General features: G+C 36.7%; 1 long non-coding RNA gene across 1 annotated transcript in view; it reads left to right on the forward strand.

The window, feature by feature from the left end:
- LOC129459358 (uncharacterized) overlaps positions 1-16,701 on the forward strand; it is a 129,711-nt gene that overhangs the window by 26,902 nt on the left and 86,108 nt on the right. The window contains exons 5-6 of the long non-coding RNA XR_010114924.1: positions 9,600-9,724; positions 14,256-14,435. This is a non-coding gene — a long non-coding RNA (uncharacterized lncRNA). The remainder of the gene's footprint in view (positions 1-9,599; positions 9,725-14,255; positions 14,436-16,701) is intronic.

A 16,701-nucleotide genomic window follows, 5' to 3' on the forward strand; every position in this document is an offset into this window, starting at 1 on the left:
TCTATTTATTTTATTTTACCCACAGGGTGTATATGTGCTTGTTTGTTATATCGGTATATTGTTACTGGTGGGGACTGGGCTTCTAGTTTCCCCATTACCCAAATGGTGAACACTGTACCTGATAGATAATTTTTTATCCCTTGCTCCCCTCCATAACCTCCTCTTATTTGGAGTCTCTAGTGTCTATTATTTCCATCTTTATGTCCATGTGTATCCATTGTTTAGCTCCCTATTATAAGTGAGAACATGTGGTATTTGATTTTCTATTTCTGAGTTAGTTCACTTAGTATAATGGCCTCCAGCTCCATCCATGTTGCTGCAAAGGACATAGTTTCATTCTTTATGGCTACATAGTATCCCATCATGCATGTATGCCACATTTTCTTTATCTAGTCAACTGTTGATGGACACTTAGGTTGCTTCCATGACTTGGCTATTGTGGATAATGCTGCAATGAACATACAAATACGGATGCCCTTTTGATATGATTGTTTCCTTTTCTTTGGGCTGATAGCCAGTAGTGGGATTGCTGGGTCCAGTGCTAGTTCTATTTTTAGTTATTTGAGAAATCTCCATACTGTTTTCCATAGAAGTTGAACTAGTTTAAATTCTCACCAATAATGTACAAACGTTCCCTTTTCTCCACATCCATGCCATTTATTGTTTTTCACCTTTTAATAGTAGCCATTCTGACTGGTATAAGATGATATTCTGATTTTAATTTGCAATTCTCTGATGATTGCTGATGTTAAGCACTTTTTCATGTGTTTGTTGGCTGCTTGTATTTTTTCTTTTGAGAAATGTCTATTCATATTCTTCTCCCAACTTTTAATGGAGTTGTTTTTTTCTTGTTGAGTTATTTATATTCCTTGTAGATTCTGGATATTAGTCCTTTGTCAGAGGCATAATTTGCAAATATTTTCTCTCATTTGGTGGGTGGTCTGTTTACTCTGTTGATTATTTTCTTTTGCTTTTTAGTTTAATTAAGTCCAATTTGTCTATTTTCATTCTTGTTACATTTGCCTTTGGGATCTTCATCATAAAATTATTTGCCTATGCCAATGTCCAGAATAGTTTTTTTCTATGTTTTCTCCTAGGATTTTTATAGTTTCAGGTCTTACATTTAAATCTTTAATCCATCTTGGGTTAATTGTTGTATATGGTGAGAGATAGAGGTCCAGTTTTATTCTTCTGCATATGGCTAGCCAATTTTCCCAGCACTATTTATTGAATAGGGTGTCCTTTCACCATTGTTTATTTTTGTTGACTTTGTCAAAAATCAGTTGATTGTTAGTATGTGGCTTTATATCCAGGTTCTCTATTCCGTTCCATTGATTAATGTGCCTATTTTTGTACTAGTATCATGCTGTTTTAGTCATTGTAGCCTTGTATTATAATTTGAAGTCAGGCAATGTGATGCCTCCAGATTTGTTCATTTTGCTTAGGATTTCTTTGGCTATTCAGGCTCTTTTTTGATTCCATGTGAACTTTAGAATTTTTTTCTAATTCTGTGGAATATGACATTAGTAATTTGATAGGAGTTGAATGCATAGATTAATTTGAGCAGTATGGTAATTTTAACAATATTGATTCTTCCAATCCATGAGTGTGGGATGTTTCCCCATTTGTGTTATCTATGATTTATTTCAACAGTATTTTGTAGTTTTCCTTGTAGAGATCTTTCACCTTCTTGATTAAATTAATTGCTAGGTATTTTGTGTGTGTGTATGTATGTGTGTGGCTATTGCAAATGAGACTGAGTTCTTGATTTGGCGCTCAGCTTAAATGTTACTGGTGTATAGAAATGCTGTGGATTTATGTATGTTTATTTTGTATATTGAAATTTGTTTGTCAAGTCTAGGGGTTTTTTCGAGGAGTCTTTAGGGTTTTCTAGGTATATGATCATGTGATCAGTGGGCAGAGATAATTTGACTTCCTCTTTTCCAATTTGGATGCCTTTTGTTTCTTTCTTTTACCTGATTGCTTTGAGTAGTGCTCCTAGTACTATGTTGAATAGGAATGGTGAGATTGGATATACTTGTCTTGTTCCAATTCTTAAAGGTAATGCAATCAACTTTTTTCCATTTAGTATAATGTTGACTGTGGGTTTGTTGTAGGTGGGTCTTATATTTTTAGGTACTTTTTTATTTTTATTTTTATTTTTTTTAGAGGAATGAAATAGTGGCTACTCCATAGGCAGAGCAGCCAGGTATGGTCTTTCGATGCCTAGTTTGTTGAGGGTTTTTATTATGAACGGACTTCAGATTTTATTGAATGCCTTTTTTGCATCTATTGAGATAATCATACGGTTTTTCTTTTTAGTTTTGTATATGTGATGAATCACCCTTTTCAATTTGCAGATGTTGAACCATACTTGTATCCCGGGAATAAAACCCACTTGATCATGATTAATTATTTTTCTGATGTGCTGTTGGATTCAGTTTGCTGGTTTTTCCTTGAGAATTTTTGCCTCTATACTCATCAGAGATATTGGTCTGTAGTTTGCTTTTTTGTGTGTGTGTACTGGCCTGATTTTGGTATCAGGATGACACTGGTTTCATTGAATGAGTTACAGAGGAATCCCTCCTCCTTGAGTTTTTGGAATATTTTCAGTAAAATTGATAGCAGCTCTTCTTTGTGTATCTGGTGAAATTTGGCTATGAATCTCTGGTCCTGGGCTTTTATTTGTTGAAAGATTTTTTTTATTACTGACTCAATTTCATTACTTATTATTGGTCTGTTCAGGATCTCTATTTCTTTCTGGTTCAATCTTGGAGGGTTGTAGGTTTCCAGGAATTTATCAGTTTCCTCTAGGTTTTCTAGTTTGTGTGCAAAGAGGTGTTTATAGTAGTCTCTGAGGATCTTTTGTATTTCTGTGGCATCAGTTTTAATGTTCCTTTTCTCATTTCTGATTATAATTATTTGAATCTCTCTTTTTTTCTTGGTTAATCTAGCTAGCAATCTATCAATATTGTTTATTCTTTTAAAAAACTAACTTTTTGTCTCATTGATTCATTGTGCCTTTAAAAATAATCTCAATATCATTTAGTTCTGCTTTGATCTTTGTTATTTCTTTTCTGCTGCTAGTTTTGGGTTTGGATTATTATTATTTTTCTAGTTCCTTGAGGTTCAACATTAGGTTGTTAATTTGAGATTTTTCTATCTTTTTTTATGAGGGCATTTAGTGCTACAGACTTTCCTCATAGCACTGCTTTTGCTGTATACTAGAGATTTTAGTATGTTGTGTCTCTATTTTTATATGTTTCAAAAAGTCTTTCAATTTCTGCCTTAATTTATTATTTACCCAAAAGTCATTTGGGAGCAAGTCGTTTTGCTTTCATGTACTTGTGTAGTTTTGAGAGTTCCTCTTGGTATTGATTTGTAATTTTATTCTACTATGATCTGGGAAGATACTTATTATTTTGATTTTCTGAGTTTATCGATACTTGCTTTATGGGCAAATATATAGTCAATTTTGGAATATATTCCATGTGGAGGTGAGAAGAATGTATATTCTGTTAGATAAAATGTTCTGTGAATCTCTATTAGATTCATTTGGTCTGCATCCCAGTTTAAGTCCAGAGTTTCTTCATTGATTTTCTGCCTTGATGATCTGTCTAGTGATGTCAGTGGGGTGTTGAAGTCCCCCACTCTTATTATATTGCTATCAGTATGTTTTCTTAGGTCTAGTAGTATTTATTTTATGAATCTGGGTGCTCCAGTGTTGGCTGCAGATATATTTAGGACAGTTAAATCTTGTTGTATTGACTTCTTTATCATTTTATAATGACCTTTTTTGTCTTTTTTTTTTTTTTTTTTTTTTTTACTGTTGTTGGGTTAAAGTCTGTTTTATTTGATATAAGGGTGACTACTCTCTCTTGCTTTTGTTTTCCATTTGCATGATATATCTTTTTCCACCCATTTACTTTGAGTCTATAGCTGTCTTTAGCCAGTATGTGTGTCTCTTATAGGCAGCACATGTTTGGGTTTTCGTTTTTTATAGAGTTTGCCACTCTGTATCTTTTAAGTGGAGCATTTAGGCCACATACATTCAAGGTTAATATTGATATGTGAGGTTTTGTTTCTATCATATTGTTGTTAACTGATTGCCTTGGGATTTCGATTGTGTAATTGCTTTATAAGATCTGTGAGCTTTGTACTTATGTCATCTTTTATGATGGTGAATGTTGTTGTTTAATTTCCATGTTTAGAACTCCTTTGAGGCTGGGCAGTGGCTCATGCCTGTCATTCCAGCACTTTGGGAAGCTAAGGGGGAGGATTGCTTGAGGCCAAGGGTTTTAGACCAGCCTGGTCAACATAGTGAGACACCATCTCTACTAAAACAACAACAACAAAAACAAAACTCCTTTGAGCATTTCTTGGAGGACCAGTCTAGTGTTGATGAATTCCCTATTTCTCCTTGATTTATGAAGCTTAATTTGACAGGATATAAAATTCTTGGGTGACATTTTTTTTTCTTTAAAGATGCTGAAAATAGACCTCCAATCTCTTCTGGATTGTAAGGTTTCTGCTGAGAAGTCAGCTACTAGTCTGATATGATTATATATATATGCAATTAGACACTTCTCTGTTGCCATTCAGGATTATTTTGTTTACATTGACTTTGGATACTCTTGGTGAAGTTCTTGCAATGTATTATCCAGAAATTCTCTGAGCTTCTCGTATCTGGATGTCAAAATCTCTCCTAAAACCAGGGAAGTTTTCTTAAAGTATTTCTGCAAATAGGTTTTTCATACTTTTTGCTTTTTCTTCTTCTCCCTCTGGAATACCTATAACTTATAGGTTTGTACACTTTTGTATTTCACTAAGGCTTTGTTCATTAAAAAAAATTTAAAAAAAAAATTATGTCTGAGGCCGGGCGCGGTGGCTCACGCCTGTAATCCCAGCACTTTGGGAGGCCGAGGCGGGTGGATCACGAGGTCAGGAGATCGAGACCATCCTGGCTAACACGGTGAAACCCCGTCTCTACTAAAAATACAAAAAATTAGCCGGGCGAGGTGGCAGGCGCCTGTAGTCCCAGCTACGTGGGAGGCTGAGGCAGGAGAATGGCGTGAACCCCGGGGGGCGGAGCCTGCAGTGAGCCGAGATCGCGCCACTGCACTCCAGCCTGGGTGAAAGAGCAAGACTCTGTCTCAAAAAAAAAAAAAAATTATGTCTGACTGAGTTAATTTGAAAGACCTGTCTTCCAGCTCTGAAATTCTTTCTTCCACTTGGCCTATTGTTAATACTTTCAATGTATTTTGTAACTCCTTGACTGAATTTTTTATTTCTAGAAGTTTTGTGTGTGTGTATTTTTTTAAAATGACATTTATCTCTTCTTTCATGTCCTAAATTGGTTTTCTGTTTTATTTGTATTGGTTTTCTGCTTTTTCTTGGATCTTACTGAGCTTCTTTAAAATCAGTATGTTGGGCCGGGCGCGGTGGCTCACGCTTGTAATCCCAGCACTTTGGGAGGCCGAGGCGGGCGAATCACGAGGTCAGGAGATCAAGACCACGGTGAAACCCCGTCTCTACTAAAAATATAAAAAATTAGCCGGGCGTGGTGGCGGGCGCCTGTAGTCCCAGCTACTCGGAGAGGCTGTGGCAGGAGAATGGCGTGAACCCGGGAGGCGGAGCTTGCAGTGAGCCGAGATTGCGCCACTGCACTCCAGCCGGGGTGACAGAGCGAGACTCCGTCTCAAAAAAAAAAAAAAAAAAAAAAAAAAAAAAAATAAATAAAATCAGTATGTTGAATTATTTATCTGATATTTCAAAGACTTCATTTTTGTTAGGATTTGTTGCTGAGGAGTTAGTATTCCCCTTTGGGGGTGTTGTTACATTTTGTTTTTTTCATAATTTCAGAGTTGTTTCCCTGGTTATTTCTTATCTGGATAAGCTATCTCTCCTTCTTACTTTTTTATTTTGCTTTCCTTCGGACAGGATTATTTTGCCCCCTTGAGGAGGTATCTGTACTGTATGATGTGGTGTAGTGTCTTTTGGGTTTGGTTCTGGGTATTTTCAGTGGCAAAGAGCCTGTATAAATTCTTTGGTAATAGCCTTTGTATGGTGGCTTTCTCAAATGCTGGTTGTAGTAGTGATGTGCTAAGCATGTGAGCAGCCTCACTCACTGCCTCCTGTGGGCTCAGGGTGATGGAAGTCTCAGGAAGCTTATTTCATTCTCCAGTACTGTGCCCTTGAGTCAGCAGATTTCCTGTTGTGTTGCACCATTCAACTTTCAGGCCAGTAGGTGGCGCTTATGTCTGTTTTTAATCTCCTACATCCTTGTGGTTCTTATGCTTAGTTTTCTACCCATGAGTGAAAATTGGGTATTGAAGTACCCAATTGTTGATGAATTGTCTATTTCTCTCTTCATTTAAATCAATTTATACTTCATATGTATTGGTGCTCTGTTGTTAGGTGCATATATATTTTTGATTGATGTATCTTTCTGATTAATTGATCTTTTAAAAAACGTCTTCTTTTATCTATAGTAATATCTTTTGTTTTAAGGTATATTTTGTCAGGTAATTGTATAACCATTCCAACTTTCTTGTGGTTGCTATTTGCGTGATATTTCTCTTTCATCTTTTTACTTTAAGTCTATTTGTATTTTGAATCTAAAGTGTGTTTCCCATAGATATCATGTATTGACTCTTGTTTTTTGATCTAGTCTGAGAATCTCTGCCTTTTGACTGGATTATTTAGTCCATTCACCTTTAGTGCTATTATTGATATAGTTGGAATTATGTTTGCCATTTTTGATTTTTATATATCTCATGTTTCTCTTGTTCCTCTGTTTCTGCTTTACTGCTTTCTTTTGCATTAAGTGAATATTTTATAATGTAGCATTTTAATTTTTTAAATTATTTTTTCACTATATTTTTGAGTCATTAGTGGTTACTCTAGGGTTTTTCTATATACACTGTGACTTATAATAATCAGTTTGAGATTTATACCAAATTAATTCTAGTGAGATACAGAAATGTTACTTCTATATACCTTTGTTCCCTTCCCCCCATTTTTGTGATAGTATTCTTATTCATATTACATCTATTACATCTAATATCTGAATATTAGAAACCCAACAATGCATTGTTGTAATGATAAATTTACATGCTTTTATGTTTTTTAAGGATATTGAGGAGAACAAATACACACACACAAACACACACACACATTTATAGCTTTTGTTGTGTTAGCCTTTTAATTTATCATTTCTGGTTCTCTTCATTTGTTCCTGTGGATACAAGTTGCCATCTGAAGTCATTTCCTTAATCCAATACAGCTTTGCCCCCACCCACCTCTTTTGTTCTATTATTGACAAATATTACATTTTTATGTTATAGGCTCAACATTACATTAGATACTTCTTTATACAATTACTTTTAAAATCATTTAGAAGAAGAAAGGAAAAGAAATGCCCTGACTTTTACAATTAGAAAATTACCTTTCCTGGTTCTTTTTGCTTTTTTCGTATATATTCCAATTACTCTCAGGGTTCACTTGTTTGTAGCATGAATTTCTTTTAGTACTTCTTATAAGGCAGGTCTGCTAGCAACACATTCCCTCTGTTTTTATTAGGACGTCATTATTTTACCTTATTTTGGTGGATATAGGATTCTTGGTTAATAATTGCTTTTTTTGGTTCATTCTGAATATGTTGTCCTTCTGGCCTCAATTAATTCTGCTGAGACATCAGCTGTTAATCTTCTTGGAGTTTCAGTCTAAGTGATGAGTCATTTTTATCTTGATGTAGTCAAAATTTTCTTATTGTCTTTAGCTTTAGCTTTTTCACTTTTAGCTGTCTTTTGATGTGACATTGTAATCATACTTTACTTTTTAAATGATGGCCCTTTTTATTTGAAAATATTATTTGAAATTATTTATAATCTCTACTTTGAAAACTTTTTCTGTTCAATCTGACATCTGATGTCTGTTAAATCTGACATTTGGTAAGTCTTCCAGGCAGTTTCTGTTGTCCACAATTTTTTTTCAGTGTATTGCTTATTCTTTCCTCCTTCTTTATATGTCCCATAAATTTTTTTGAAAAATTTTAGGTAGTATATTGTAACAATTCTGGGTACTGGTCTTCCGGGGCTTGTTGTTATTTGCTTATTTACTTGTTTGTTGATTGACTAGATTATTTTGGTGAAATTTATTTCTTCCTCTGAAGCATAAAGTCTATAAAGTTGTTTCTCAGGGGATGCAGTTTGATATGCTCACAGTCAGCTGGCAACACAGTGGATTTGGCAGAGCTCTCTTTTGTCTTTTTCTCTAGTCATACCCAGGTATTATGCTCCACTACTTGCTGGCTGATGGCTCTGTTGCTTTCAACAATGCCCTGGAATATAGATCGTTCTATAAACTGACCCAAAAATTTGGGCTTTTTTAAAAAAATTGTTCCTGAGGTCAGTTTTTGAGATTTGTTTTGACCCTAAGAGGGCTCCTCCCAGATGTCTTGCTTTCTATTTCTCTATAGCAAATCATCCAGCTTACAATTTAGGCTATATCTCTAACGAATCTATCAATTTTTTCCCAGTTGCTTTTCACAAACCTTCACTGTTTTTGAGAGTGCCTTTAGGCTTGAAATTGTCCATGGTTTGTTGGAAATGGAGTCAATTTCTTTGGGGAGAGATTTGAAATATTCTGTTACACAGCGTGCTTCTCTGTGTTTGGGCAAAATCTCTGAGCCACAGCTCTGGTCCTGGAACAAGGACAATGACAGACTTCTCTCTAAATGATATACCCACTTTAAGTGCTAGTAACTTTTGGTGTGTGTGTGAAGTGGTCCTAGTTCAACTCGGCTTGACTCTCCTAGTATGGCACTGATATGGTTTGGTTGTGACCCCACCCAAATCTCACCTTGAATTGTAATAATCCCCACCTGTCAAGGACAGAGCCAGGTGGAGATTGAATCATGGGGGCAGTTTACCCCATTCTGCTCTTGTGGTAGTCAATACATCTCATGAAATCTGATGGCTTTATAAATGGGAGTTCCCCTGCACAAGCTCTCTCTTAGCTGCTGCCATGTAAGATGTGACTTTGCTCCTCATTCACCTTCCATCATGATTGTGAGGCAGCCATGTGGGACTGTGAGTCCATTAAACCTCTTTCCTTTACAAATTACCCAGTCTTGGGTATGTCTTTATTAGCAGTGTGGAACAGATTAATACAGGCATCTGTAAAAGCAAACTAAGTATGGCCTGAGAAGGACTCCGTACTTCTATATTTGAGTCCTTGTGGATGAACTGTAACCTAGCTTAATAGCCAGACAAAATTGAAAACCTAATTTAATAGTATGCACCGTAACAATAGTTGAGTGTTGGCCATTCCAGTGGTCATACTTCAACCACTCATAGACTGCTAAGTGTTCAAACAAGGCAAACGCGGAGCTGTAACCAACCTCACTGTTTCTGTACTTCACTTGTGATTCCCGTACATCACTTTAACTTTTTGTCTATACATTTGTTCTGACCACAAGGCACCCCTGGAGTCTCTGTGTATCTGCTGTGATTCTGGGGGATGCTCAATTCGTGAATCGTTCATTGCTCAATTAAACTCCTTTAAATTTAACTCAGCTGAAGTTTTTCTTTTATCAGATGATGTCAGAAGCAGGATCCAAAGTGGAGCTTCTAGTGACCCCCAGGAGTGCTGAATAAACACGCAAGGTACATGCAGGACCCGCTTGTGTCCATTGATCTCTCAGAGCAGCTGGGGATCGTGGGTAAGCTCCCTCTTGGATTTTGGAGCTCTGGGGATTTGTGTTTTGAGCTCTCTGAATTTCTTTGAGCAAATTTCTGATCCAAACTGGGTTTGGAGTTGTGACAGAAACTGGACTGGGTCCAGGAACAGATTTGATCCGGGAATTAACTGGCTTGGATCCAGTTAGAGGCCTCTTATATCTGACTGGGTCGGAAAGGAACTGGTAGTAAGCAGTACTATTTCAGGGGTTATAGAGTTTGGCTTTTGAAAATTCACAAGGATTTTTGTGTTCTGCCCTTTTGTTCATTTTTCTTGCGTGCATCGGCAGGGAAAAATCATTGGATAAGTTAATCAAGAGAGCCTGAGAGTAAAGCCAATATTTTAGGTAAAAATGGAATCCTTAATTTCTGGAAAACTGAGTTCCTTCTGGCTTATACTTTAGGCCTGGGAGGCAGTGAAGTCTTACAGAAATGGCAAAATCTTACTAAAGGTAACTTACAGTAGAACGTTCCAAATGAACAACAATGCACTGAAGTACATTTAAAAATGAGGGCTCTCGGTAAAGTCCCTTTTGGCTAAGAACAGGGTTGGCACTACGGGATGTCAACTGCTGTTTTCTTTGGAATAATCTGCCTTGCACTCTTTGCTGACAACTATGGGTGACAGAATTAGGATCGTGGGACATGGAGAGCTTTTTCCTCCCCCAAAAGGGAAAACTTGAGAGCTGATGGGACTGCTGGAAAAAGAATCCTTTTACAACAGCAGCTGCAGCCGCCTGAACTTCTCAGTGTCACTGCAATGGGTTGGTCTTTCTCTGGCCTTCCTGAGCATTTTGCCTTCCCCACCCTGCCACAGGCAAACCTTTTCACTCTCTCCTTTCTGTTTTTCATCTTTTCTGTTACTCAGGGCAACCATCATGCCCAGACACCACGTGTTGAAACTCCTAGTCAGAGGTTGGATTAAAGATGATGGGGCCCATCTGAGGGCAAATTTAAGCCTTGCCAGTTTGATATCGGGTGCTAAGCAGAGTGGCTAAGTCTGTTTTATCGCATGTATTTTATTCTGGCCAGAATGAAAAAAGATGATTTTCCTTTATGATGCAGCTTGTTCCCCAGTGCTATGGTGCGGCAAGCTGGGTTACCGGGGCTACTCAGGGAAAGGGAACACAGAAACCTGGCATACAGGCAAAAGGGTAAGAATTTCTTACCAGTCAGATTTCTGGCTTCTCCCTCTCTGGCAGACAGTTGATTAAATGGTAAAAATCGCTGTTTAAGCCAGGCACGGTGGCTCACACCTGTAATCCTAGCACTTTGGGAGGTTGAGGTGGGTGGATCACTTGAGGTCAGGAGTTCAAGACCAGCCTGGCCAACATGGTGAAACCCCATCTTTACTAAAAATACAAAAAATTAGCTGGGTGTGGTGCCAGGTGCCTGTAATCCCAGCTACTCGGGAGGCTGAGGCAGGAGAATCACTTGAACCCAGGAGGTGGAGGTTGCAGTGAGCCAAGATCACGCCATTGCACTCCAGCCTGGGCAACAAGAGTGAAACTCCATCTCAAAAAAAAAAAAAAAAAAAAAAAAGTCACTGTTTATCTCTTCTGTAAAGTTTTGATTAATGCAAAAAAGAATTCCGAGGCTAGTCTTAAACTGATATATTTGTGCTATGAATTTGTTTTTCTGTGTCAAGGGGTACCTTAGAATAAAACATGGGCTTAGGACCCCATAAGCTCACTGCTCAAGATGGCCCAGCAGGCTGGTCAATAACAAACTTTCCTGCAGGTCCCTGAAATAAACAAACAAAAAACTGGATGGGGTCTCCATCTTGTTTCATGTCCTTGGGAGCTTGACCTTGTAACCACATGGCAGTACTTTCTCTTGGTCTCCACCTTCCAGGGAACACGAATTTTAGGTTTTATGTCATAGTTAGCTCTAAAAATTATCTTAAGTAGTTAAAAGCCTCTACAAGCTCAAAATTAACTACTCTAGACTCCTTCTGGGAAGAACAGTGGAGCTTTCCTTGTGCTATAGCTCGGTACCTAAGGTTTTGGCCTTTCACACTAGAAGTCCAGGTTCAATTCCCTGTTTAGAAAGCAAGCCTTTTCTGGTTTAATATCTACATAACCTTGTCTAGTCTCTTCTCCACTGTGGACTATTCTAAGTTTTCCTTTCTCTGAGCACCTGGGAGGTTATCTTTGGTGAAGTTCAAAAGCCAGAAATATTGGCCAAACTGGGTAATAAGAAATTTTAAAAGGATATTATTAAAGGGTGCTATGGTTAAAAGTCAGCTTAATTAAAAGCAGATATTCAAGCTCTAAGAGCCTGGATTCCTTGGGAAAAACAGAAGGCACCAGAAACCCATTTCCTGGCCCTGTTCTTCCTAGGGCTCCACCCTAAAGCCAATAACCAATTAAGAAACTTAAAAACTGGCAAATGAAAAATCTTACAACTACTATAGTAATCTTCTTATGTCTATTTGTGTAATTATATATGTGTTGTGTGTAATGTTTATATAAAAGAGCTCCAATTAATTGGCTTAAACAAAAACAAGTCCTTAAATAAAATATTTTGAAAGCAAAATAAAAACTGTAAGGCCTTTTAGTTCATGTAACTTTAGTAATTATTGGGAAATAAAAACAGCTTTAAAGATTATTGATAAAATAAGCATATTTTGTCTAAATTATGCAGGTCAGATATTAGGTTTGCTAAATGCTTTAAGGTCATAAACTGCTTTGACTTTCGAAAATTGTTCAATTTTTTTTGAAGACATTAAATTCTAAATAAGGCCTGGGGATATATGGAATTAGCCATGCCCCCTAGCTATGCAAAGAAGGTTATAAAGAAAGAGATTTTACATAAGAAAGGATGTTTTTTGGTAAATTATTGTCCTAAAGTAAAATGACTGGTTGTTTAAAAAGAGGGATGTTTAGGGCAGGTCAGAAAGTCTAAACATGTCATACATGGTATGTGTAAGTCATGACATAATTTATGAAAAGAAATTAATGCCAGAAATGTTTTACAATTTAAAGGTGATTAGGCTTCCTAAATGCTTCATAAAATGCCACTATGTCTCTTAACTGTACAGCTTGCCTGCTCTACAGCTAGGTGAGGCCTGGGACATATGGAGTTAGACACTGGAAAGACTCAGATCTTGTCTGCATTTCTGTCTGGGTTGTAGGCTCCACACCTAGTACATAATTAAAATCCCTTACTTACCAAGGTTTTCATCAAAAGTAAAAGTTCCTAAAAGTTAACATTTTAATATGTAATTGAGACTACTGAAAAAATAAGTTTACATACAAGGTTTGTAAAGGGAATAAAATGTGTTTTTGTAAGAGATTATAAAAAGTATGGGAATGTAAATTTTTGTCTAGGTTAGAGGGTTAAAGATTTATTTTAAATTAAAAAGCTAAAGGTTAGAACAAGTTGTGAATGGTTTATAAAAATTAATTATAAGAGATTCTATGTGTGAATGTATTGGCTAAAGTTAAAATGGCATTATTCAGGTTTTTTTTTCTATAAATTGGACATTGGAATAGAAGAACAACAGAGTTTTCTTAGAACATTGTTCTGCTCTGAGAAAAAATGTTGTAAAGGGTTATAAAAGGCTTATGAAAATCTTACCTTATGGTCAAACTAATTAAAACAATAAATTAACAAAATGTCATTAAAAACTAGCTTTAACACAAAAAATACACTAATGGAAATACGAAAATTTTCTCTTTTAAAAAGGATTTTTATATAATATTAAAAGATAAAAGGTTTTAGTTTACCTTTTAAGTAAGCTACAAAAGGGAAAAGTGGAGGGAAGGAAAGAAAGGAGGCAGAGTCAATTGTCCTAATGGTATCTTCATTGGATCTTGTTTGGAAAGCTGAGTCTCCTCTCTATCAGAATGTTTTGTTCTTTAAAAAATTTTTGAGTTATCATTTTGGCTAAATGAATGACTTATGGTAACCTAAGATTCTATTTTGTAATATCCAATGTTTTAAACCTTTGGTATTTGACAAACCTTTCAAAATCAAGCTCTAGATTATCATGCTAAATCAGCCAATACTAAAATTGTTTAAACATACAATTTAAATGAACTCCCTGGTCTAAGTCAAGTTACCTATGATAACCCATTAGTTATCAGTGCTATGCATCTAAATTGGAGAAACAAGTGGTATTCAAGAGGACATGAGTCTAATGTTAAGCATGGACTCATGAAGAATCAGGAAAGCCTCCTAGTCCTTCCCGAGTCCTTAAAGCTTTTGTTATTAAAGGTTCTGCATTCCATGACTCATCATGGAAAAGATAAAATAATCCAAATAGAATATATTGATGTGGTGACTTATAGATTGTGGAAATATTTTAAAACTAATGTTTGGTTTCATATTCCCGGGAAGGCAATCAAAGCTTCAGGTACATTTGGCTACCTAATGTGTCATTTAAACATTTATAAAGAGATTTCATTCAATTGTCATTTTCAATGCATGTTTTCTGGTTGTATAAAAGCTTTCCCATGCAAGAAGGCTGATGTAACAGTAGATTATTGTGCTACCATGTATTTTCACCAGGTAAAGACCTTCACAATCTAGAACCTGAAGATTGGATCTTCTGAAAACATCAGAGAAAGACTATCCTTGCCATCCACACTACAGTAAAACTTTGGAGCGCTGAACCTTGGATTTATAATCTCACAACTGAGAAGGGTCCCTCCATACTCCGGGAACTGTACACCCATTGGAACCCTTAAGGTAAAACTAACCAGGAAAGTTTCTCGCCAGAAAAAGATGGCATCCTTGATGTGAACAGCTTTTCCCAAGATCACAGATCAAAACTTCTACTATCATGAGACTCTTATCTTTGAATATTTTTACCTTGTTTATGCCTCTATGAGCAATAGAAATGAAAAGTGGGTCTATAATGTGCACTTATAGGGTATAATTTTATTTGTGAAGGGTTTTGCAGCAAGCCAGCCTTATACATAAATAAACTTATACTTTAATAGATAAAAGATGAAGGCCCAAGGTAGGTGAGAAACTTTAGTGGTACATACGTTGCCTCATAATCAGTCAAAACTCCTCTTAACCCACATCATGGATTAAAGAGAACATTGCCAGGAGGGCTTCACTCTTCTAGAAGGACATCATTTGTTAGGTCCTTTTTCCATGGTTTAGAATAAAAGAGGCAATAATTAGAAACGTCTCCCTCTTAATAGGCATGCGTTCAAATAAGGCAAACGTGGAGCTGTAGCCAATCTCGCTGTTTGTGTACCTCACTTCTGATTCCTGTATGTCACTTTAACATTTTTGTCTATAAATTTTTTTCTGACCAGGGGGCACCCCTGGAGTCTGTCAATCTCCTGTGATTCTGGGGGCTGCCCGAATCATGAATCATTCATTGCTCAATTAAACTCCTTTAAGTTTAATTTAGCTGAAGTTTTTCTTTTATCACACCCTTTCCCCATGAGCCAGGGAAAGGGCAACTGAGGCCCCAGTATTTTCAGTGGCACCAAGGTACACCCTCTATTCCATGAGTAGGGTCTGGAGAGAAGGGAGTCCCCACCTCTCAACCAGATTTCAGAAACTATAGTAGATCTTCTATCCTCAAGGAAATGCATCTAATTTCTGGTATCAGAATAAAGGAGAAGTAGGCAAGACTGTTCTATAAGATGAGTTAGCATCCTGGAGGGTTTTTAGACTCAGGAACGGGGATCTCTAGGGAACAGATAGTAAAGATTCCTACTAATCTGGGCAAATAGAGCTTAGTGTTGCATTACAGCTGTTTTCTGAGATGGCCAATGTTGTTCTACTCTCTTCCTCCATTCAGTACCTTTTTTAAAACAATTACTCAGAGGTCATTGCTTATATCCCAAACTACTTATTAGGACAATATCAGTTATAAAATGTTGCTGGATTCTCTTTGATTTGTGTCAGCTTCCCATCACTTGCTGCTAGGAACCTCATATCATAAGCTGGGAGACTGGTTGATATACATAGCTCCTTACCTATTTTATAGTGTTTTCCAGTCTTTTATTTCATATGAATTCTGATTGCCTAACAAGAAATTTTCTTATCCTACCAAATTTCTCACTAAGAGGAAATGTCAAGCCTCTAAAGCTCTTCCCATCTATCTGTACTCACAGTTAAACTGAACTGCAGAGACTGGTACGAGTAGCTGATTGAGGAGGTAATGAAATATCCCAGGCTGCTTTTGGCAGTGACTCTGAATCAACCAAGGCCAGCCAAGGCAAACTTTAAAGGCAAAAACCCGGACTAAATGGATGAATTTATTCTAATATATTTTAGTCCACATGCCTCTGCAAATTGTTTACAGGTTTTGTCTGCCTTTTGACTAGTAGAATTTTTTGTTGCATTCAGATAGATCATTGATGAACACTGCTAGTTTCCTGGGCCATTGAAAATTTGCCTTTCTTACTGGGTTTTCATGAATGCTTCTCTGGTAGAGAAAGGAGGTTAAAAAAATGAGAGATTGCTAACTTTCTACCATCATAAAGTCTAGATTTGGATACTGTTTTATGGCAAAGACAGTAATGTTCCCCCAAATTTCCTAGAATTCTTGCAGTTGGGTTGAGTCATGTGGCTAGTTGTGGTCAATGGGCTCGAAATGACATAAATTGCCTCTGATATGAATCTTAGAAGAGTCTACACAAACGTCTCCAGCTATCTGTTACTTTTCTCTATTGACCAAAAAGGCCATATGGTAGAGCCTTCATCATCCTGAATAATTGGGAAGAGATCTTGTTGACCCGACAGTTGATAGGAACCCTGGCAAGTAGTGTGAGCCACAGTAAACTATTTTTGGTACAAGCCAGTGAGGTTTTTAGGGGTGGTTTTTTATTGCAGTTGCCTATCCTGACTAATGTATTTTTCTACATACCTAAACCATCAGGTTTCATCAAAACATTGTTGGAAAATAAGAACATCTCTAGATTATTTGTTGGCTTTTCATTCAAGTTGAATATGTACATATCTATTGGTTGAAAAAATTAATAGGGAT

Source organism: Symphalangus syndactylus, chromosome 13 (assembly GCF_028878055.3).
Source record: "Symphalangus syndactylus isolate Jambi chromosome 13, NHGRI_mSymSyn1-v2.1_pri, whole genome shotgun sequence".
Taxonomy (NCBI): Eukaryota; Metazoa; Chordata; class Mammalia; order Primates; family Hylobatidae; genus Symphalangus; species Symphalangus syndactylus.